This window comes from Otolemur garnettii, unplaced genomic scaffold, assembly GCF_000181295.1.
Source record: "Otolemur garnettii isolate 467f Iridium unplaced genomic scaffold, OtoGar3 scaffold00056, whole genome shotgun sequence".
NCBI classification, from domain to species: Eukaryota; Metazoa; Chordata; class Mammalia; order Primates; family Galagidae; genus Otolemur; species Otolemur garnettii.
The window spans coordinates 10,398,169-10,424,362 of record NW_003852451.1 but is presented as its reverse complement, the minus strand read 5'-3'; the positions used below and the strand labels follow the sequence as shown (position 1 = coordinate 10,424,362).

General features: G+C 36.1%; 1 pseudogene; it reads right to left on the bottom strand.

The window, feature by feature from the left end:
* Positions 1–5,221: 5,221 nt before the first annotated feature.
* LOC100944408 lies at positions 5,222–6,699 on the bottom strand (annotated as a pseudogene).
* Positions 6,700–26,194: the final 19,495 nt, after the last annotated feature.

The window sequence follows — 26,194 nt, the reverse complement described above, 5'->3', positions numbered from 1 at the left end:
ATTCTGGCAGATCTAAAACACAAATGAACTCAACCGTGATTTGGGAGGACTGGGCTATGATTTAAACTTGAACTTTAAAACCTTGACTGTGGGAGTATGCAATGCGAACATTCAATAATATGATTTGCATTAAATCCATTCCCTTAGTTAATGGGAGGAGAGTTGAAATTGTAAATGTCAAAGACAACTCATATCATAGCTTCTGAATTTAACCAATTGTAATTATGAAAATACTTCATGAAATTTCATGAAAGACATAATGCAGAAAAAATTATTTCTTGCCCTGGTTAAAATAATCTATTGATGACAGCTTTTAAATGGTTTAAACATCAAATGATATACAGAAAAGAAAAATTTCACATTTCAAGATGGATTATTAAAAATAATACAAACTTTGGAGTCAGATCTCATTTAGAAATTTAAGAAAAACAATTACATACAGCGACTACATTGAGCTCTATTTTATAGTATTTCCATAATTTGGGGCAGGTGGTTCAACTTTCTTGACAGGCAGCTTCTTTATTGATCATATTGAATGATAATATCTACCTTCTACCTTACAAAGTTTTGACTAAAACTAGAAAAGATAATGATTTTAAAAGATTTGACATAAACTTATTAGTGTATAATAGGTACTTAATCCTTTCTAAAAAAATATTTCAATAATGGGTTAGATTAAGGTCACCAGACGTCCTGCTTTTGGCCGGACAGTCCCGATTTTTAACAATTTGCCCCACGTCCCACAGCATTTTTAAAAAGTCCTGATTTTTGGAAAGAACGCATGACAAGCTAGGGGACAACAGGAAGGGAATATAGGGTTTTCGGCTGCTGAAAAGGTTAATGTAACTCCATTTGGGAATGAAGAGGTTAATGTAACTTCATTTGGAAATGAAAAGGCTAATGTAAACTCCCTACTCCCCTACTGGGCAAGGTCCCCCAGGTGGACCTGCGCCCTAGTCCTTTGAGCCACAGGTGCCACCCTATACATAATTTTTTTAATGCATTATATTTGTAAATTGTACTTATGTTGAAATTAAAAATATATATATTATAATGCTATTTTTACATTTTATGAAAATTTTTGTTGCTCCATATAGACCAAATTTTTAATGAAGAACACCCCCCACCCCCCCACCCCATCAATGGTGTCCTGCTTTACCAATGTTAAAATCTGGTCACCTTAGGTTAGATTGGAAAAGCCCAGTTTTAAACATTTTAATAGGCGTCATGAACTAAAATGTCTTCAGTGGCAAGACAGAACAAGTAAGTTCCATAAGTGACTCAATGTAATACAAGAGGACAGTCAAGGGGCCTGTAAAGACTTAGCAAGGGATGTACCAACTAGAGGTTTTTAACTAAGTTTTTAAAGAGACACACTGTGCTAAATAAGCAAAACGTGGATTTTTATTTTTTTCGTTCCACTGGCCACCAGTTCAGCATTCACCAAATACAGAAATATTAGAAAAATTTCCTACTGCTTGCAGTTTCTAAGAAGCTTTTTAAATAAGACATGTATATATTTGTCTTTATTAAATATCTAATAAATCAGTTCCCAGCAACTTGTCATGCTTTCAGTAGAAATACACAAAGTGTAAGTTTAAATATATAAAAATTAAAATTCATTATATAGGTTAGTTTAAAGAAAGAAAAAAAAATCCCCACATATTAAAAATTCAGAGAGATAAGTCTACCAACACAAATGGGAATGAAACATATTACCCAGAATCTATATGATGAGGAGAAATCATACCTCTTACATAAAGCAAAATGCTACCATGTGGTGCCCCATCTGATAAAGACTATAAGGTATCCCAAAGGTCACCTCTAAAGTCACCATATATAGGGAAAATGGGAAATGGTAGCAAATGTATTTTCATTTACCAAATATTCAATATAAAATTTTACAAAGAGGTGGTCAACACATACTGAATGTTTTGTAAATAGTTTGTAGGATTTTGTAATGGACATTTTGTAAATAAAAGTACATTTACCTACAATTTCCAATTTTACCTATGCTGTGTATGGTGACTTTAGGGACGACCTTTGGGATACCCTATAGAATTCCTCTCATTAATGCCCTGAGAATACTGAGGAAGCTCACTATCTGTTCAAGGACTTTTGTTTGGTTCAGCCTCCAAAGTTTGTCATATTAATTTACCACAGTAACAGATTAAAATATTAGAAGATGAAAATGTGTCATTCATCTCAATACATCTCTTATCAAACATTAATACCTCTCATGATTGTTTAAAAAAAACCTCTTAGCAGATTATAAATAGAGTTCCTTAACTAACTGAGAGGAATCTACCAAAAAACAAATTATATTCATCATTATAGATCACTACAATAAGAAAAGAAAATTTTTTAAGGTAATATTAAAAAGGAAGAAATAAAATTGTTTTTATTCACAAATGATTTAGTTATCTACACAGAAATTTCATTGACCTTTATTAGGTACTGATATGATTGATACAAGAAAATAACAATGTTGCTATGAAAACGATGGGAAATAATCTTTAACTTTCCTGCATAACAAAGCAGCAACAACCAATGTGAGAATATCATAAAAAGAAAAATGTCCTATTTGTAATAATGCAACACTATGAGCACCTAATAATAAATCGAGTGAAAATTATAAATAATTTTATGGAGAAATTATAAACATTATTGAAAGACATAAAGGAAGGCCTTATTGGATCAGTTTAGGATTATTTTCAGGTGTTTATAAAAGGAAACAAAAGTGAATTAGTTTTTGAACATGAAAAAAATGTTTTACTTCTCTTATGTAAAATGAATCATAGAGGAGGTTGACTATGGCTTCCGGTACAGTGACTGCATAAGGTTCACAGGGACCTGGGATTCCTTTAGCTTTTCACTATACCATCCTTGCCATGTGACTTTTATTTTCATGAACAAAAAGTGACCACTCAACCCACAGCAAGCTAAGTATTACAAATAGAAGGAAGCTGAACAATGAAGGGCAATAAAAAGATTGTGCCAGCAAAGTCTGCCTCTTTTAAAAGATCTTTCCTGGAAGTCCTGCCCAGTGACTTGCACTTACATTTTTCTGGTGCTACATATCCATCACTACCTGCAAAAGAGGCTGTAAAATGTGATATTTTCCCTGAGAATATTGGTACCTTTAACAAAATTCAAGTTTTATTACTAAGAAAGAAAGTGGTAAGGATATTGTACAGCAAACCAGAAATCCATGCCACTTGGAATACTGAAAACTATTCCTAGTTTATACATTGAAGACTCACCATCATAATTATATCAGTTCTAGCTGGGGATGGTGACACGTCCCTGTAGTCCTAGCTATTCAGGAGGCTGAAATGGGAGGATCACTTGAGCCTAGGAGTCCAAGGCCAGCTAGTACAAGACAGTGAGATTCTATCTCTAAAATTTCTTTGTTGATATCACCTCAACCATATTTAGGAATATAAATCCAATGCAATTTGAATTGCATTTCCAGTTGAATTTTCATGCATAATGATAAGTTCACACAGCAGAAAGCACAGCATGGTGATTAAAATCACAAACCCTAAAGACAGACCGACTGGCTTCAAATCTAGGCCCTGCCACAGTTAAGCTGTGTGACCTTGGACTATTAATTCACCTCTCTAAGCTTCAGTTTCTTCATATGTAAGATGCAAATAATAACAGGAGTACCTCATAGGGTTTTTGTGAGGATAAAATGAGCTGCCATTTGATGTACATTGAACAGAACTTATCACGTAGTAAGTGCAATGTATTTTTAAACAAATATAAAAATATGAAAGAAAAAAGAGACAATAAGATCAAAGATAATTTGGGAGAAGATTGAGGAGTTCAATTACAGATGACATATTATTTAAAAATGGTAGTAATTAAGGCAACATATTACTAATGCAGAGATGGTCAAATAGACTAAGGTCTTAGAATAAGAGAGCTCAGTTACTAATGAACCCACACCAGGGAACTTGGCAAAGGATGCAGGTGAAAGTAAAAATCAGTGGGGAAAAAATAAGGGAATCAATAAATGGCGCTGGAACAAGTGGGTTCCCATATGGAAAAAATAGTATCTCTACTTCACAGCATACTCTTCATATAAATATCACACATAATAAATATAAAAATATTAAAAATTTCAATCCATTTAATGAAAATGTTAGATGACATCTCTGCAATGTTAGGGTGTATAAGAAATTCTTAGGGAGTATAAGTACAACTGTCAAGGAAAATATTGGTTAATCTGGCTACATAAAAATACCAAACTTATGGGCAGCACCTGTGGCTCAAAGAAGTAGGGTGCTGGCTCCATATACCGGAGGTGGAGGGTTCAAACCCGGCCCTGGCCAAAAACTGCAAAAAAAAAAAAAATAGTAAACTTATGTTCAACTCAACAAACTCTATGAGCAAATAAAAACTTAAACCACACACTTGGATAGGAAACATGTGAAATATGTTACCCCCAAAGATTAGCAAGCACAGGATATAAAGAACTTCTGTAAATTAATACAAAAAAGGCAAACAACCCGAAAGAAATTGGGGAGGGGAGAAAACAAATAGGCACTTGATAAATGAACAGGTTTGGGACCTGTATTGTTGCTATATTTATGAAGTGATTCTTAAACTTGCAGATTACAGGAATGCATTATATAATATTGTAATCATAAAATGGATAGAATAGAAGGTCTGACACCTTCAACTGTTTGAGCAGATGTGGAGAAATGGGACCACTTATATTATATACTCCTAGTAGGAAGGTAAATTTGCACATTACCACATTAAAGGGCGCCATTCCAGTGTCCTGTAAAGTTGAAGATGCACATACCGTATGATTCAGCAATTCTGCTTTTAGGTGTACAACTACCTCTCATATGTAGAAATGCACTGGCAGATGATTCTGTGACAAAACTATTCTAAATAATTTATATGAATTGTGTAAGTTAATTTTCACAACTGCATGGGAAATCACTGTTGTCACTGTGTGTTACAGATACTAAACCTACATGCAGAAAAAGATTAAAGAATTTACTAAGGTATAGGAAGAGCGGGGATTGAAACACCGCAGTCTGGCTTCAGAGGCTGCCTGCTTTAATACTTTCATATCTTTTTTTAACATATAATAAATATTTATTGATTAAATGATTAGGAAAAATGGAAGAAAACATTTAAGGAGAATGCTTTATTGACTTTAGGCCAGCTGGGAAGAATTTATACTTTAAGGTAATTTACCTTATTGAAAAGACAAAAGTAAATACAGTAGACTTTCATGTTTGCTGCTCTGGGTTGAGAGAATGTTCAGCTCTCTCCTGTAATGTGCTTCAAAAGGTGTGTGTCCCAGATTTCCACATGCTGTCGTTGACTTCTGGCCAGAAACAAACTTCTCTGCAGCATTTATGACATCATCACAAGCCACTGAATCAATCTCCTGAAGGACTGGATGGTGGCCCGTAAAAACCAGTAGCTAGTTCCTGGGATCCAACTTCATCCAGGAAACCCTCAGAAGACTCCACTGACATTAGGCATCCAGCTTTCAGCTTGTTTCCGGCAGCTTGGACATCTGCATTGGAAAGGTTTCCTTGAGCAATTGTTTTGATCTGGTTATAGGCAGACTTGATAACATCTCCAGCAGCTGCAGCCTGGGAGATTATATAAATCCTGAAAAGTCCAGAATCTGAGTAACTGGCATTAAAAGCAGAAATGTCAAATGGCTGGTGAATTCCCTTGGCAACAGCCTGGTATAGAAGGCTGGTGGCATTGCTGCCCCTCTTGACAAGGAGGTCCAGCACCAAGCACATGCTGAAGAAGACTAAATGCATTTGCTTTTGCACTTCCTGTGGCAGCACTTTCTGTTACAAGAGCAGCGTGGACAAGCTGTTTCCCTTCTGCTCTGGAATTTCACTTCCAGGGTATCTGGCCTTAGCACCAGTTAAACCAACCCCTCCCATTATGTTGAGAAACTGTTCAGCAATGTGCTTAAGCACAGGATTACTCACACCAAGTCCAACTAAAGCCATTCTTGCACTTGTAAAATGGTTCTGAACATGGTAATGTAACTCCTCTGATGTCACTTTTCCAATCCTATAGTCAGGACAATATAGGGAATAAGCCAAGGCATTTGGTGAGCTGCAGCATGCAAATTTTCAATGACTTGAGCCTGTGGAATCTGAAAAACTATAGCTTTGTCAGTCCTTAGTTAACACTGAAGGTCCGCTACTTCCCAACACAACATTCTGGTGCTGTTGGTGACACGAAGCAGGAATTCTATTAGAATATCAACATCACCCCTCAGACATTCCACAGTGTAAGCTGTGTTCTCCCTTGTTGCAGTCACAATTTACCACCAGCTGCTTCAATTCCACCAGTTATCTTGATAGAGGGAGCTCCTTTTGCAGTCAAACTGGATGCAAGATGCAGCAAATGAGAGGTTCCTAAATTGTTAGCATCCTCCTATCTACTGCCTGCTTTAATGATCAAACCAACCCTTGATGCAGGAGCATAGTTTTTATTATTTTTTATTTTTATTTATTTATTTTTAGCAGGAGCATACTTTTCCAAAGAAGCAATCACTAAACCATTTGGTAATTTGGTGAACTCAAGGTCCTGAGGATGTGAAGGTGCTCTTGCAGGGGCAGCTGTGGCTTTAACTTTGGTGGCAACTTTGAGGGAATAAAATCTCAGGAAGGACCTGCTTCTGATGAGCAGCTTCATGGTTCAAGATTGGTCCAATGCGAGGTTACTGCTATATTAAAGGAAAGCAAGATGGTGGCCCACTGTCATATCTTTCATAGAAAAAGTTTGATTCAACATTGTTGGTGGTAACAAAAGAATAATAATTATTAAAATTATCTATTAGTTTTGGACTTTTTTTTTTAAGCTGTTCTAACAGGGATAAGATGATATCTCAGTGTGGTTTTAATTTTCAATTCTCTGATAACTAGTGACATTGAGCATTTTTTCATATGTTTCTTGGCCATTTGTTTATCTTCTTTTGAAAATCTTCTGATCATATCTTATGAGCACTTTTTAATGGTGTTGTTTGTTTTTTACTTCCTGGTTTACTTTTTTTACTAGTCTTTTACTGAATGTATATAAAGATTGTGAATATTTTCTCCTATTTGTGTAGTTTTTTTCTATTTGCTCTGTTGATTATTTCCTTAGCTGTAAAGAAGTTTTTTAACTTAATCAAGTCCCATTTGTTTATTTTTGTTGTTGCTGTAATTGCCATTAGGGTATTTGTAAATTCTTTGCTTAGATTGATACCTAGTGCAGTTTTTCAAAGATATTTCCTAGTGTTCTTAAGGTTCCATGCCTATCATTTAAATATTTTATCCATCTTAAATTAATTTTCTGAGTGATGAGAGATAGTGATTCTGTTTCATTCTTCTTCATGTGGTTATCCAAATTTGCCAGCACCATTTAATAAATGGGGCTTCTTTACTTCAGCATATATTGTTGTCTTCTTTGTCAAAGATCAGTTGGAAATTTGTGGATAGTTTTATATTTTAATGCTCTATACTACTCCATTGGTTAGTATCTCTGCTTTCCTGCCAATGCCATGCTATTTTGGTTATTATATCCGTGTAATATATTTTGAAACCTGGTAAGATGATGCCTCTGTATTTGTTCTTTTGGCTTAAGACTGCATTGGCTATTCAGGATCTTTTCTGGTTTCAAACAAAGAGTAGGATAATTTTTTCTGCATCTATGAGATATGACATTGGCATTTTCATGGAGATTGCATTGAATCACTAAATCACTTTGAGTAATGTCAACATTTTAACAGTGTTGATTCTACCAATCCATAAATAGATATGTTTTTTTCATTTGTTTGTGTCATCTGTAATTTTATTCCTCAATGTTTCATAGCCTGTTTGTAGAGACATTTCACCTAGTTGGCTAAATATACGCCTATGGATTTTGTTTTCTTTATAGCAATTGTGAATGGCATTGAGTCCATTACTGGTGAAGAGAAATAGGAATACTACTTATTTATGTACATTAATTTTGTAGCCTGAGACTTTCATTAAAAAATTCAAAAACAATAAATAGTGACACAGATGCATAGAGAAAGGATACACAGCTGGTAGAACTATAATTAGCACATCCTTTATGGGAAGCAGTTAGGATATTCCTCAAAGAACTAAAAGTAGACCTACCATTTGCTCCAATAATTCCACTACTGGGTATCTATCCAAAGGAAAGGAACTCATTTTACCAAAAAGACACTGTACTTGAATGTGTATTGTGGCACAATTCACAATTGCAAAGAAAAGTGGAATCAACCCAAGCACCCATCAATTCATGAGTGTGTTAATAAAATGTGGTATATGTATATTATGGAATACTACTCTACCATAAACAAGGGTAAAAAAAGGCCTTTGGCAACAATTTGGATGGAGCTGGAGACCATTATCCTAAGTGAAGTATATAAAGAATGGGAAAGCAACCATCATCTGTACTGGCTATAATTTTTTTTGTTTGTTTGTTTTGGGTGGTGCCTGTGGCTCAAGGAGTATGTGGCTCACCCATATACCAGAGGTGGTAGATGGAAACCCAGCCCTGGCCAAAAACTGAAAAAAAAAATATTGTTTTGTTTTCCCTCTTGTATTACTGTTTTTTAAGATCTGTGAGCTATAACTTTTGGGTGTTTCTACACTGGTGGATATCTATTGTGCTGTTCTATGTATAAGTTTATTTTGAGAATTTCCTCTAGGGAAGGTTTTGTAGTGACAAATTCCCTTAGTGTTTTCCTGACTGAAAATTTGTATTTCTCCATAATTAATAAAACTGAGTTTTACAGGATACATAATTCTTTGTGGGCATTTTTTTCTGCTTCAAAGACTAAAACTGGAGCCCCAATCCATGATTTATAAAGTTGCTACTAAGATGTCTGCCATTAGCCTGATAGAATTTTCTTTGGAGATCTAGTTGTTACTTTTATCTTGCAGCTTGTGTAATTTTATACTTCATTTTGAATTTGGCTAAGATGATGACTATATGTCTTGAAAGCTCCTATTTGATATGTATCTCCCCAGTGTTAGATGATCATCTTATACCTGGATATCCAAATATCTAGTGATACCAGGGATGTTTTCCTCAATACTTTTCTCAAATAGGTTTTTTATGTTTCTTGTTTTTTCTTCTCCCTCAGGATACCTATAATTTTTCTCTTGCCCCACTTTACACAGGTCCACATTTATTTGTGTGATCATTAATTCTCCTTTTGGTTCCTGCATTTTGACTGACTGGGTTGGTTTGAAAGCCTTGTCTTCAAGGTCTGAAATTCACTCTTCTTCATTGTCTATCTTTCTGTTGAAACTTTTAGTTCTGTTTTGAATTCCTCTAAATCAGCAGTTCTCAACCTGTGGGTCCTGACCCCTTTGGGGGTCAAACAACTCTTTCACAGGGGTTGCCTAAACATCCTGCATATCAGATATTTAATTTATGATTCATAACAGTAAAAAAATTACAGTTATGAAATAGCAACAAAAATAATTTTAAGGTTGGGGGTCACCACAACATGAGCAACTGTATTAAAGAATCACAGCATTAGGGAGGTTGAGAACCACTGCTTTAAATGATTCATTCCTTTGAGTTTTGTTGTATTTGGTCATATGTTGTCTAAAAAATTAGCAACTTTTTCATTTTTTTATTCATGTCCTGAAATATTATCTTGGACTTCTTCTATTGGTTTTCAATTGCTTTTATCATATTTACCATCCATATTTTGAAATTCATCTCTGACATTTCTACAATTTCCTTTTGGCTGGTGTCTGTTGCTGTATGTTTATTATGATCCTTTCATGGTGTCAAACCAACTTGTGTTTTCATGTTTTCAGAGTTCTTTTGCTGTTTTCTTCTTATCTTAAAACCCATCTCTTAGTTCAGGACCAGTTGGTCTGTAGTGTACCTGTACTCTGCTGGGAACTCTCCTATTGAATAATAAGAAAGGAAGGTTCTTTTTGGCACATTTGTGATAACTTCTGGAACTGTGTAGTGAATTAGGATATGGAATAAGAGAAAAATAAAAAGGGTAGCTCAACTAGATTTTTCACATTTCACTTTTTAAAAATATCTGAGGCAAACTCCTATAACTAAAAAACACAAAGTCAAAAAATCCAATTTGAAAATGGGAAAAGCCAAGACCAAATCAGGAAGGCAATGTCATTTACAATGCTACAAAAAATTAAAATATTTTGGAATATAGTTAACCAAGAAGATTTCTATGGGAGAAACTACAAGTTGAAATAAACTGTAGATGACCCAAACAAAAGGAAAAAAAAATCCCACACCCATGGAGCAGAAGAATTGATATTGTTAAAATGACTGTAAATAATCTGGAGCTCTATGCAATTCCTATCAAATTAGGAATTTTTCCTATTTTGTTATTTTTTCATAGAAGTAGAAAAAAAATTCTAAGGTACACATGGACTATAAAAAGAGACTGAATAGCCAAAGCAACCTTAAACAAAAAGATCAAAATTTTAAGGCACCACATTGCATGACTTCATAATATATTACAAATCTATAGTAAACAAAGCAGCATCATAGTGGCATAAAAATAGACACATAGATCAATAGAACAGACTAGATAACACATAAACAAAAGGGAATCCATACAGCCAACTGACCTTTGACAGAGGCAGCAACGACAAGCACTGGATAAAGGCATTGTTTCCAATACATGGGGCTGGAAACAGCTATATGCAGAAGAATGAAAGTGGACCTATATTGCTCACCATAAACAAAAATAAACTCAGGATTAATTAAAGACTTGAATTTAAGACTAAAACTCCACAAATGCTAGAAGATAACTTAGGAAAATCTCCAGACATTGGTCTAGAAAGAGAATTTATGACTGGTCGGGGTCCCGTCCCAGGGGCAGGGTCTGCTAAGACCCCTAGAACTGGCATGACTGACTGAAGAAATATAAAGTTAGGAACGACGATACAGAAAGAGACATGAGACACAGAATAGCATTTTCAAAGGTGGGAACTCAGGGGACTGCTGCCCATTTGTGGGGTTCTGTCAAATGGCACCGGAAGTCTATTCCGCTCAGCCGGGATGGTAAGCTGAGGGAAGGAACAAAGACACCAGCAGTTTCCCTGGGTAAGCATATCAGCTCCTATTGTTATTATTATTAACTTTCAGGATCTGAGCTATCTTGAGAAATCTGAAACTTGAGCCTTGTGTAGGGGGCAGCCTCCTGTCCAGAGTCACACACACAGATTCCTAGGGGAGAGTTAAACTCTGCTAGTGCCCTGTGGAGTAAAACACCACTGGCATCAATCTCCTCTGAGGAACCAAGTGGGAGAGAGGAATTTTCCTCTCATCACCCCTACAGAGGATTTTCCTCTGCTATAAGAAATATAAGCCCTCCTGATCAAATCTCAGGGCCCAAGGTGTTCCCTTGGTCTCTACCCAGCCAAATTCCAATCTCTACAATGGGTATCTGCTTTGTCTCTTTAATGGATAGGAAATGACCAAGATAATGTATCTTTTCTAAGTCTTTCCATGGCCTCTTCTATGGCCATTGTTTTTTCCTCAGCGTGTTCACAGACTCAATAGGGGTGTTTGTAAGCTGTATCCCCAGTAGGCCAGAGTTTCAGGAAAGGCCAGAAACTTATTCAGATAAGAAATTTAGCAATGGCTGGCTTAAAGGTAAACTAGCTGGCTTTTCTTTGCTTTAACTCCCTCAGTTTACTTTTTAATTTTCCCTTTTTCTAGGGGTGCCTTCTCCTCCCTAGAAGGGGGTCTTTGGTCCACATTCTTCCTGCAATGACTAAGACCACAAAAGCACAGGCAATGAAAACAGTAGACAAAAGACTCAATTAAACTACAAAGCTTCTGCACAACAAAATAAGTAATCAACAGAGTTAACAGGTTACCTTCCAAGTGGGAGAAAACATTTGCAAATTATGTATCAGACAGTGGACTAATATCCAAAATGTATAAGGAACTCAACCAACTCAGCAGCAACATCAACAATAAAAGAAACTCATTAAAATGTGGGATAAGGATTTATACAGGCATTTTTCAATGAAGACAAACGAAGGGACAAGCATGTGATAAAAGGTTCAACATTTGTAATTATCAGGGAAATGCACATTAAAACCACAGGGATTGGTGGTACCCGTAGCTCAGTGGGTGGGGTGCCAGCCACATACGCTGAGGCCAGTGGGTTTGAACCTGGCCACAGGCCAGCTATAGTAATAATAACAACTGTACCAATAACAAAAAAATAGCTAGCCATTGTGACAGGTGCTTATATTCCCAGCTACTTGGGTTGCTGTGAGTTATGATGCCATAGCACTCTACCAAAGGTGACAGCTTGAGACTCTGTCTCAAAAAAAAAAATAGGGAGATATCATCTTACATCAATCAGAATGGCTATCATTGAAAAGACAATAGTAATAGATGTTGGCAAGGATGCAGAGAAAAAGGGTGTAAAAAAATACTGTTGGTGAGTATAAATTAACAAAATCTCTTTGGAAAACAGTATGTAGATTTCTCAAAGACCTAAAAATAGAACTTCTATATGCTCCAACATTCCACTATTGGGTGTCTACCCAAAGGAAAATAAATCAGTATATTTTTAAAAAAGTATTTGTATTTGGGTGGCCTGTGGTTCAAAGAAGTGGGGTGCTGGCTCCATATGCCAGAGGTGGTGGGTTCAAACCTGGCCCTGCATTCATCTGTTTATAGCAGCACTATTCACAATAGTAAAGATATGGAATCAAACCAAGTGTTTATCTACAGAGGATTGGAAAAAGAAAATATGTTATATATACATAGTGGAATAATATTCAGCCATAAAAAGGAATCGAATCTTTTGCCGCAACATGAATAGAGGCCATTATTTTAAGTGAAATAACTCAGACCCAAAAGACATATACCACACATTCTCACTGTTAAGTTGGAGCTAAATAATAGAAGAAGTGTGTGGAATGATGGTCAGTGGAGACCCAGAGGGTTCTGGTGGGAGTTGGGGAAGGATGATGGGAGATTGCCCAGTGGATACAATGAGCATTGCTTCAGGGATGGAAGTGCTAACGGCCCTGACTTCATGATAATGCAATATAGAAAAAAGCCAAATTGTACTTGTACAAGTAAAAAATAAATAGGAAAACAAAATATTAGAAGCATAGGCAAAGAATTTGAATAGACATTCCTCCAAATAAGATAGTCAGGTATACAATAAATACATGGAAAGATGCTCAACATTGCTACTCATCAGAAAAATGCAAATCAAAAGTACAGGAAGATACCTCTTTATATCTACTAGGATGGCAATAATTAAAATAAACAGAAGCAAGTATTGGCAAAGTGTAGAGACATTGGAATCCTCATACTTTACTGGTGGAAATGTAAAATGGTTTGGCCACTATGCAAAACAGTTTGGCAGTTTCTCAAAATATTAAACATAGAATTACCATATGTTCCAGAGATTTCATTTCTAATTGAAAACCAGGACTCAACCAGAAACATATATGTGCCTATTGTTCATCGCACCTTTATGCATAATATAACTCTCATGTCCATCAACAAAAGAACAGATAAAAAATGTGGTATGTACATATAATGGGATATTCTTCAGACATTTATGAAGAGGAATTAAATTATAACGTATAATAACATGGATAAACCTTGAGTGATATAAACGTTAAGTGATATAAATTGGACACAAAAGGACAAACACAGGGTGACTGTGAAGTTCATGTGCAATTTAAAATAGTGTGCAATTTTAAATTGCACATGAAGTGCATGAGGTACCTAGAAGAGATAAATTCACAGATATAACAAGTAGCATAGAAATTCTCAGGGATTGGGAGGAGAATAAAAGGAGGATTATTTTTTTGTGGGTATAGAGTTCCCTTTTGGGATGATAACAAAAGTTTTCAAACGAGATAACGAGGATGGTTTCCCAACGTTGGGAACATAACAAATGCTAGTGAATAGTATATGAAAACTGTTAAAATGAGAAATTTTATGTCATATGATTTTTTTTATCAGAATTTTTCAACTGGAGGCAAATACAGCTAAATAGTAACTTTTTTTACATTTAGCTGATAAAGTCTATACATGTTACCAGGTGCTATATAATGATCTGTATTTTTCTTTTTACTTGAAATATTGCAAAATAAAAGATATCAATGGTGTATTTGTTCAGGAGAAAATGTAATTTATTATTTAAAAATAACTTTGGAAGTTTTAAGATTTCTGGAGATGAAGACTTCATTAATTCACCCACTAAAGATATCATGGTGCATTGCATTAGATATTAAAATTAATTATTTATAGCAATCCAAATCTGTTCAACTGATTTGGAAGCTGAAGCAATGCATACTTTTATGTGTGCAAAAGTTTTCATCTGTATTCATTTGACTGTCAAGCAGACCAAGGGTCATACACCTTGACAATCTCAGCAGTTTGAGGGAAAAGCTGCATTTAAATTTTAAGAGGCAAGCAAAACAGACTTACTACATTTTCTCTGTTCCTATTAGAATTGTGGAGTACGAATCAGCAGGAAAGAGTGCTATGAATGCTACTTCTAAGTTTATGTCTAATTGTGTGAAAATTTCTCAGATTTTGTGTCCTATCCTAACCCTACAGTATAGCGTTACCCTACAGTATATATTTAATACCAAGAGTAGATTTTTTTCAACATGAGTTTTACCAGAGGACTTAACTTATGTTTTATTTTGAACTGTTGTCTACCTTAACACAAGACTTATAAATGGTTTCTAAGTGTACAGTATTAATAAGAAGAATTTAATAAGAAGAATTCAGGTGATGGCACTCAATTCAGATTGTGCCTTATCCTTTACTAGGTAGGAGATGTCAAGCCGGCTGCTTACCTTGCCTAGGTCTCCAGCTCATCATGAAAAAATGAATGGTTTAACACTTATGATATCTGAGAACGAATCAATCTACGTTAACAAAACAAAGTTCTTTGCTCTTTTTGTAAAGTGGGGTAAAAATGACTCCAGAATCTTAAGATTAAAGATCTTAATTTAAATTCTATTTAAAACAGAATTTCCATGGACAATACAAGTTATGTCAAATAATCACTTGAAGGAGTTCAGAGCAAGGAATGAAGAAGAGACTGACACAGATTATGTTTGTACAGGACTGGGGAGCTCTGATGAAGTCCTAATGAGCAAACCTTGTGCCCGTATTTATTATCATACAGCAGGAAGAAGTGGTTAAAAATTACTTATCAAAAAATCAGCAGTAAAAGGAGTGACGTGGCAAACAGTAGACAATATGGCTACAACTTAGTTTTGCAAATTCATAGACCTTAAGCAAGTGCTTGCCTCTGACGTCAAACGACCTTTGGAGTCTAGTGAATCTTTACCATAACCCTTTGGCCTGGTTTTGTCAGACAACAGGAATTCACTCCTGGAGCCTAGCCTTTAGCTGCCTGCACCTACACAGCTCACATATCATTCTTGTGACCCTTTAGTTCTCTTAGACAGAAAACAAGTTTATGCTAAATGTCAGGGTATGCAGATAACAAGCTTAAGTAAAAACATCTTAGTATGGGGAATGGATCAAGGCACGCTTTCCCCTACAATCAATTTTTTAATGTCTTTTGGATAAATTTAAAGAGCAGAATGAACACAATTATGATAAGAGGTAGTTCAAACTTAGGGCAAGTACATCATTATGATGCAAACTATCACACGCAGGCTTTCTGCTTCTATACCGCCAGCCTTTTTACTTGCTTGTAAAACAGCCCTTACAAAGCTGTTCTATGTACACCACGAAAATGTGGTATTGAGTTTCGTTGTCTGATTTAGCGTCTTCATTTATATAAAGAGAAATATTCATTTTTTCTTCAAAAGTAATAAACAGAAGAAAGGTAAATAGGCGTCCTTTATGCTAGAGCATCCCTGTCTAAAGGAAAGATGATGCAAATCACATTTGCAATTTTAAATTTTGAGTAGCCACATCAAATATTAAAATGAAATTAATATGATTAATTATATAATATACTTTATTTAACACACTATATCCAAAGCATTATTATTTGAACATATAATAAATACTAAAAAGTATTAGTGTGATGAGACATTTTTCATGTTTTACTTGGTTTTAGAGATCCCATGTGCACTTTACACTTAGAGAAAATTTAAGTTTGGATTAGCCACATTTCAATTGTTTGTGGTTACTGTATTAGATGGTGATAGTGTGGAAAAAAATGGTTTAAAATGGCTTTTAGCAATTATTTAGTTGAAGCTATCTCTAGTATGTTCATGCCAGACATGTCACGAGTGGGGAAATGCACTGATCTGAATAAAAAGCCCAGTCCAGCTGGTTAACAAAAGATTTATAGTCCAGTTTCTGTTCCCTGAGATTCAAAATTTAGAGAGATCTGTCAGGGTAGACAAAAGTGGCTAATGGAGGGCCTATTAGCAGGTAATTGCAATACCTGCTTATAGGTATTATTTTGATAACCACAAACTTTCTACAAGCTAAAACAAGAAATCTACCCCACTCCTCTAAGGTCTTGTACCTTGACAAAAGTCTGGGGCTTTGAGTCTCACTCTTGTTTTGCAAAATTAACTTTTGCCTAAGGTGACTTTATAGCCAACATAAAATGCACTTGTTACAATGACTGTGGTCAGTTGATTCTTTGGTCACAAAGTCACAGTACCTGTAAGAGACTTGCTATGGTTTATATTTTCCTTCCAAAACTCATATTGAAACATGGTCCCCTGTGTGGCAAGTTTGAGAGGTGGGATCTTTAAGAGGCCATTAGATAAAGGGGGCTCCACCCTCATGAGTGGATTAATCCATTCATAGATTAATGGATTAACGGATTAATGGGTTATCATGGGAGGGTAAATGGTGACTTTATAGGAGAAAGAAGAGAGTCCTGAGCTGGAAGTTTAGCATGCTCAGCCCCTTGCCATGTGACCTGTCTCGACACCTCAGATTTCTTTGGAGAGTCCCACCAGCAAGAAGGCTCTTATAAAACGTATCCACTTGACCTGGGATTTAACTTGCATAAATGAAATAAATAAAATCCTTTTCTCATGATTACCCAGTTTTAGGTATCCAGTTACAAGCAACAGAAAATGGACTAATAACAAGGCTGTTGGCAGAGGATAGAGCATGATGTGTCATTTTCTTTATATATAGTGTCCCTGGATTAGGTGTAAATGACTGGAATAATTATGATGCAGGGCATGCATTGCATAAAATTTGTGTGTGGTCTTCTATAAACTCAGAGGTGGCCGTTATGACTCTCAGCTTCAAAGTAATAATATTAATAATTCTGCAAAGACCTGACAGATGTAGTGAGTCTTCTGCCCCTTATTTTATAGTAGAGGCCCTCAGACCATCACGCAGTAACATTTCCTTTTTTCTTTACACATAACGATGATGGTTTTATCTTGTATTTATATTTCATTATTTTCAAAGTCACTTTCACATATATTATTTTTATAACCGCAAACCTTCTATAAGTTAAAGCAAGCAACCTACCTCTGTTCTCCTGGGGTCTTGGGCCTTGCGAAAATTAGTTTAGGTCTTTGACTCTCACTCTTGTTATCTTATAATATGATTAATTCCACTGTTCTTATACAGTCATTGGTTCAAATGAGATGGCATATTTAAAATGCATTGCATAATGTGCATGATCATTATATGGTAGTTTTACTCATCAACAGAAATTTAAATTTAAAAATTTAGCAAGCTGTATGGTGAGTTTTAGACATTGCCCACATAATAGCTAACATAGCCATTATGGTGTATAAAATCACGAATTCATAGAGTTAGAGGGATCTGAGATTCAGTTCAATAGCTTACACCAGGGAGCTACAGCGTATGCAGCACTGGGCCAGACAATCTAATCCATGCCACAAGAGACTAAAGCTGAGGAGTGGAAGTAATTTCTCCAAGGTCGTGTAATTAATACGTAATAATAATGGCACTGAAATGTAAGTTTCTAAAATAAATACAACCCCTTTTCATGACACCACTGTAATATCGTTCCCAAACTCATTAAAATTTGTTATTTAGCTTCGAAGTGTGTAGGACTGATAAAGTGGAGGCAGCCCGGACAGTATATGAGTCAGGCATATTGACAGCAGTAGTGACAGTTGACCTCCTGATCTGAAAGGAGGAACTAAAAACACTACATTTTTATAGTCCATGACAAGATCTCATGTCACAAAGATGACACTGAAGTCTTCCAAAAGTAGAGATGAACATGTTTAAAAAAAAAACAAAAAAACTACTGAGTCAGAAAGGTTTTCGTCAAAATGGCAAAAATAACATGACACCCGAAGAGATATTAGACAATAAGTGGTTTTCCATGTGTTCTTTTTATAGAGGGTCCTTTTAGGGTACTGAATACAGCTTCTGTACAAGCTTCCATAATCACTTACTGTTTATAACTATGGGAAATTGTAGGCCTGGTTGTAGCTGCCCTGAAAATCTTCCCTCCATGCCTTAGTGGTCCCTGGGACCACTAAGCTTGACCACTAGACCAGGCCCTGTCATCACTAGGCTGGGACTATTGCTCAAACTGAGCCAAGGAGATCCCCTATTCCAGGCATTTAAATCTTGCGCAGAGATGTACACAGACTGAGAGTGGTTGGACTTAAGTCATCTGACAGCAGTTCCCTAAAAGAGGAGATTCATGAGTTCCTTTTGCTGTAATCTCTGGAGCTGTTCTGGTTTCAAAACTTCCTCAGATTTTATTTAATATTATCTGGATCTTCCTTTCATTCTGCATTAACCCAGTACTCCCTCAATGCTTAAGTGAGTCAGATTCGGTATCTTTTGTTTGTAGCAAAGCTGTTTAAATGAAGCATTGGGGAATGAAAGTGATTTGCTCAAAGTGACAAAGTGAATAGTAAAAACATGACAGGATGATAGCCTCTTGATTGCCCATCTGGTCTGTACAGTTAACTGCCCCGCTTTCCATGTGAATTTTCCATTCCACAATGATTCAGAATGAATGAGGTGTCACTATATCTCATCAACAGAAAACTGAGGTTTTATGTTAAGCAAGGGCTTTTAGTTCTCTGAGCTCAAAACATACCTACACAATGTAAGTTGTTTGCATACTGGAAGACTTACTCAAAGATCAAAGTACTCAAAAATGAAAGGTTGGATTGTTCTGCTAAACCTGACAGCATCTACATACGTAAAGAAAGTGTAACTGGGCTTCAGAAATTTATTATTTAGGATTATCTAGGCTTTGCTATAATAAACAAATCCTAAAATTTAGTTGCCTCAACTCATAGAAGTATTCTTATTTGCTTGTAGGTTACTGTCCTGCTGTTGACTCGTAGACCAGTTCTCTCCTAAGGAAACCACAGAGATTCAAGTTTTCTCCATTTTGTGGCTCTGCTATCTCAGTGGGAGGCTTCTGTGATCACAATGAGGGTTAAAAAAAACCATGGGCTTTTCACTTCCTGAGCTCAAAAAAAAGGCAATGTACTTCACTTCTGCTAACAGTACTGGCTTACCTAAAGCTTTTGTTGCCTTCACTAGATCATTTTATAATACTTTTCTCCTCTATATAATAGTTATTTTCAGTAATAATCATGGCATGAAATCAATAATATAAATGGTCAGAAAAGCAGTCAGTATAAACTTTGCTATTTTCATATCAAGGCAGTACGAAAATAAATATTTCAGTGGAAAGAAGTTAAAATAAAAAAATAGCTTAATACTTTAGATTTGAAAAAAGGGAATTTTTGAAAAAAGGAGAGCCTACACCTATACATTGGACTGATCAATAGTAATAAATAACTTAAAATGGTATTAGAATTTCTGATTTTAATATTTCTCATTTGTCATATTCTTCCGTATCAATGTCATATTCATATACAGTCATAGTGGATAGAAGAATGCTTTTTATTAGCTTTAATTTAAAAATCTTTCACATGAAACAGAATACTTAAAAGTAATTAGGAAACGTTTTATACCTAAATCCTGCTTCAAAATTAATTCTAAAAATTGTAATACTGTCCATGTCTTTCTTTCTTTAGGAATGATTTTGATGGCCTTCAACTTTCTCTGCAGTCAAAAAAAATTTTTAAGCACAAATTAATATCAGGTGGTCACAAAGAATGTGAGATTTATGGTAACTCAAGTTCTATGTCTTCACTTTCGTGGTAACTATACTATCATGGTTTATTTTGTATCCACTGCTTAAATAGAGACTTTCGTATTACCACAGGAGTTGGAGACAGGAACTGTGCTTCAAGAAGCTCAAATGAGTGTACTGTGACAAACTTACTCATTTTTTTTCTTTTTTCTTTTTTTAATTTTTTTTGAGACAGAGCCTCAAGCTATTCCCCTGGGCAGAGTGCCGTGGCATCACGGCTCACAGCAAACTCCAGCTCCTGGGCTCAAGCAAGTCTTCTGCCTCAGCCTCCCAAGTAGCTGGGACCACAGATGCCCACCACAGCGCCCGGCTATTTTTTGGTTGCAGCCATCATTGTTGTTTTGGTTCCGGGCTGGGGATTCGAACCCGCCCCCTTAGGTGTATGTGGCTGGCTGGCGCCTTAGCCACTTGAGCCACAGGTGTCGAGCCTTTTTTTTTCTTTTTTTGAGACAGAGTGAGGTAGATTGCTGTGGCATCATAGCTCACAGCAACCTCAAACTCTTGGTCTTAAGTGATCTTCTCGCCTTAGCCTCCTGAGTACCTGGGACTGTAGGTGCCTCCTAAAACTCCTGGGTAGTATTATAATTATTTTTTTGTTTCTATTTCTTTTCTGGAATCTTTTTTTCTTTTTTCTTTTTTTTGTTTTGGCAAAGACGGGGCCTCGCTCTTGTGCAGGCAGGTTTTAACTCTTGAACTCAAGCAATCCATCAAAATCGGCCTCCCAGAGGGCTAGGATTGCAGGTGTGTCCTTTAATGGAACTTACGTAGATGAATCTGTGTGTCAGGCTCACTTCATAGCTGGAAATTCTCCAAATTCACTTTCATGTAGAATACAATACTTCTTAAAGGATAAGTATTAACAAAGTGCTAATTTGAGACTTAGATTTATACCATTAAAACTGAGCAGTAACCACAGCAATTATTCAATTATTTTATATTTAGAGTATATATAAACATATTTTTTTCAGGGAGCAATGATATAATACCCACATTGCTTAGAATGACCAGAATGAGGTTGTAATAGGTTTTAAATTTTCTACAAACAACCTTATTATATACCCCCTGAGGGACTGCTTCCACTCCCATGGTCTTGCCATGGTCTTGTTATACCACTGGCTCACAATCCAAGGGCCAGAACTACTCACTTGACTTGCCTCAATTTCAAGAGATCTGGAAAGTGTGTGGGACTACATTGATTTTTCACTGCTTCAGCCAAGACAGCCAGCTCTGTGGCACATGTTGGGCAGGATGTTTCCAGTCATTTCTGGATGACTTGTCCTTTTTTATCCAATCAGCCAGCATATGCCTCTTCACTGGTGAATTCAATCCACTGACATTTATTGAGAGAATTGATAAGTGTGGTGGAATTCTATTTATCTTATTTTGTGAGGGTATATTGTGTAATTTTTCCTTTACACTACTGTAGAATCTAAGTTTTGACCTTTAGCTTCTGGATGTTTACTTTGGTGGTGGTCCATTTCTGATAGTCAATGTTGAGATTAGGTCTAAGTATTTCCTCTAGAGCTGATCTTATTGTGGTAAATTTCCTAATTTTTATACATCTTCAAAGATTTGATTTCTCCATCAATTTTGAAGTTTAGTTTAGTAAGGTACAGAATTCTGGGTTGAAAATTGTTTTGTTTGAGATTTTTGAAGTTGTATGACCATGTTCTTCTGGCTTGGCAGATTTCAGTTCAAAAGTCTGCTGTCATCCTCATGACTCTGCCCCTGTAAGTAAGTTGGTGCTTACTTCTGGCTACTTGTAGAATTTTCTCTTTTGTCTTGACTTTGGACAGTTCATTACAATGTGTCTTGGAGAAGTTCTGTTTGAGTTCAGATGACCCAGGGTACGATATCCCTTGAAAAGAGAGTGTCAGTATCTCTAGTAAAACTTTGGAAGTTTTCATTTATGATAGTCTACAGCAGGGCTTCCATTCCCTTGGGTCATTCTTCTTTGTCTTCAGAGATTCCTAATATTCACATATTGGAATGCTTCATAAAGTCTTGTAGTTCTCTCAGTGACTGTTCTGCTTTTACCCGCTTCTTTTCTGACACTTTAACTACCTGGGTTAACTCAAGAACTTTATCCTCTTTCTCTGTAGTTCTTTCTTCTCCATGGTCTAATATATACTTTAGACTGCATCTTTACATTCCGTGATTGTCTCTGCCATTTTCTTAAGCTCTGCCATATCATTTGTATATTCTACATATCTTTCATCTGATTTTTGTTTCTCTTTTTCCATTTTCTCATTATTTTCCTTTATTGTCTTTATCATCCATATTTTAAATTCTATTTCTGTCAAATCCATTAATTCCTTATAGGTGTACTCTTATGTAATAGCTACCTTATGGTCCCTTGGTGGAATTTCTCTGCTTTGGTTTTTCATGGTGTGTGAATTTCTCTGTTGGCTCCACCTCATGTGTGCTCTCTTCTTGTTCATGTCCTTGTGTTCCTTTTTCCTCCTCACTTCCTCCTTTGCTTCAAATTACCTTGTATTAGTGTTTAGGTGTTGAAGAAACCTTTTGGTATAAGGGCCAAAGGAAGAGAAGGGTAAAGAGTGAGCAGGGAGAAACAAGAAGAAAAGATAGAAGGAAGAAAAATAAGTAAGAGTAAAAGAAAATAAAAATAGAAAAAGGAAGGGGGAAGAAAGAAAAAATTAAAGAATAGGAGAGAAGGATGACAGGAGGAGAGGATGAGAGTGATAGAAGAAATGATCTTGATTGGCATGGTACTGTGGCCATGCCTGTAACTCACAGATATTGAGGGGCTGTGCTGGGTGGGGTCCTTAAATCAGGAGCTCCTTACCAGCCTGAGCAGAGCCAGTCTCTTCTTCTGACAAAAAATAGAAAGAGAAGAAAAAAAGCAAAAATGAGCAAACAAAAAAAAAAAGAAGAAGGAAAAATTAAGTAAGAATGAAAAACAAACAGAAAAATTCTGCAATGTGGTCTTTCTAATACTTCCTTCCTTTGAAACAAGGTAGAAGGGCTCCATAGACCATAGTCTCTTGGCCTCCTTGAGCTATTCTGCTGCTGTGGCCATCCTGCCAGACTACAGTTGTGCCCCTCTAGCTCTCAGCAAAAAAAAAAAAAAAAAAAAAAAAAAAAAAAATAATAAAAGAAGAATAGATAAAGGACATTACAAATACAGTTGTTTCAAATAAAAGAGAGATGGAGAAGAGGAAAAAAAGCACAGATTGAGAAGGACAAGAGAAAAAAAAAGGAGGGAATATCTTATTTGTTGTATGACCAATTTATGTGGGAGAGATGGGAAAAGTAGAAGAGTCTCTTTCCAAAAAGAGAATTAAAAGGAGTGAAATAGGGAGAGTGAATAAATTAGGCTAAAATACTGTAACCAGAAAATACAGGAACCCTTGCTCTTGATGAAAGTAAAAATGAAAGTTAACAACTGAACTAATCAAACTAATTAACAAAAAAAAACCACATCAAAACAAAACAAAAAAGCTCTAATAACCAAAAATAGCTGCAACTTCAGCAACAAAAACAAGAAAGAAAAATAAAAGAAAGAAAAAAAATCTATATTTATTTATACATATATGTATTTGTGTGTATATAATAAATACATATGTGTATAAATATACATTTTAATATGTATATATAAATAAATATAAGTTGATCCCTTCTGCTATATATATATATATGTATATATATATACAAATAAATACATATATGTGTGTGCATGAAGGGACCAACTTTTATAGGAATATATATTGCAATATACTTCCGGGACACTAGGTGGCACTGTGAATTTTTTAGGAGATGGAGAGCACAGCTGGTAACCTCTCTCTAGTTCTCAAGTGGGGTCCTGTTTACCAACTTAGTTGTCTTTGGTGATTGCCTGATTGTTTACTCAGTAGTCAGACCCTACTGAACTGGGATCTTAAAGCATCCCAGAATCCTCAGAGGCAGGTCTCTCAGTACCCCTTATGAGAGATACAGGTGGGATATAGCAGTTCCTGAGCCTGTCCCAAGACTGGAAGTCTGATCCCAGCAGGTGGAACTAAGATGGTTGTACCTTAAACCCCTAGTAATTAGGCCCACCCTCTCGAACTTCTCATGACCTTTCCACAATGGCTGACCCCAGGAATCTGGGGCCTTCCCAGTATGAGTGCCTGCCTGCTGCCAAACCAATGGCAATTCCACTCCAATGGCACTCAAATTTGGCTGCCATTTACTATTCAAGTCCAGCCACTCTTCCAAGCCTTCTACTCAATGTTCAGTTTCCCCCAAGAACTGAAAATTGTGGAAAGGCTGCCACCGTTCCCTGGACCTCCATTGGGGTCCCAGTTGTTCCCACGGGCTCCCAAACACTTGCTTAGTGTGTCAGCTATGTCACACACTGGGATCACACACTGTCTCCAGCTATGTCGAGGGTGTCTCCCTGCGCACCTCCAGCTATGATTCTGGGTAAGGTCTCCTTGTCACATATGGCTTGGTTCTCTTTTTTTTCCGAGTTATTCCAGGACAGTTTAGCCTAATGATGCTTCTGTTTCACCATCTTGTTCTGCCCCTTTCCAGGGAATCTTATCATATATGACAATATGGATGAACTTGGAAGACGTTATGCTAAATTTAAAAAGTCATTCTCAGAAAGCTGAATAATACTTCATGATTTCACTTAACACGTGGTATCTAAATTAATCAAACCCATTGAAGCACAGAGTAGAATAGGCAGGACAGGAAAATGAGAGGGTTATTATTCAATAAGTATAGAATTTCAGTTCTGCAAGATTAATAAGTTCTAGAAATATTTTGTACAATGTTGTGCCTATAGCTAATTGCGGAATTATGCACTCAAAATGTATTAAGAGGACATATCTCATGTTAAGTGCTCCTACACAATAAAAAATTATTAAGTATGTTATATACACAGCTAGATTTGTTTCATTGTTATTATTTTACTTGGTTGCTTTTGCATATGTAAATACAGATCAGTCTGTAGGGCCTGTATCATTTTGATATTTTGAGAGAGACAGTCTCACTCTGTTGTCCTGTGTAGAACATCATGGTGTCAGCCCAGCTGACAGCAACCTCAACTCCTGGGTTCAAGTGGTCCTCTTGCCTCAGCCTCCCAAGTAGCTGGGACTATAGACACCTGTCACGAAACCTGGCTAATTTTTCCATTTTAAGTAGAGATGGAGTCTTGCTCTTGCTCAAGCTGGTCTGGAACTCCTGAACTCAAATAATCTTCCCTCTTTGGTCTCCCAGAGTGCTAGGATTATACACATGAGCTACTGCTCCAGGCCAGTATTAACTTTCTGATATCCAAATATCAGAAAGATGTTTACCATAGAAGCTGCTTTTTGGAACTTTGTTTCTTTTCCTGTGTGTCAGAATGTTATATATATCATGGAAATTATTATTTCTAAGTATAAATCAGAGTTTCTTGACCTTGGCACGATTGATATTTTGGGCTGGGCAATCCTTTAATATAGGGTAGTACCCTGTAAATTATAGAATGTTTAGCAACATCCTTAGGCTCAACCTACTACATGTCAGTAGTAACCATATCGGCCCAATTTGTGACAGCCCAAAATGTCTCTGGACATTCCCAAATGTCCCCTGGGATGGAAAATCCACCCGTCACTACACACCAGTCAAGAAACACTGCTGTAAAAAAAAATTCTACTACTTACTGTCTGGGCTTGAAGTCTTTTTGAGAAGATTGTCTTGAATAGAATTTTAAAATTATTTCATCTTTCTAAATTTTCCAAGTTTTCTACTTCCTGTGCCATTTCTCATAGTTTTTACACACTTATAAATTAATCTATGTTCTTGAAAATTTCTTCATTATCAATACCATCTCCCCTATACTTATTATTGGCAGTATCATCTTTCCCATTTCTAATCTTTTTGTATTTGGATCTTGTCTTTTAGTTTCTTTACATTTGCCAGAGGTTTGTCTATTTTATTGTTTGGTCTTTTTGTTGTTTTTGTTTAATTTTTCATAGTTATTTCCAGATTTGTTACCATGTACTAGGCATTGTACTATATGGATCAAACAAGTTCCCTGATATAATACATGAGCCAATTGAAGGGTACAAATTTATAAAG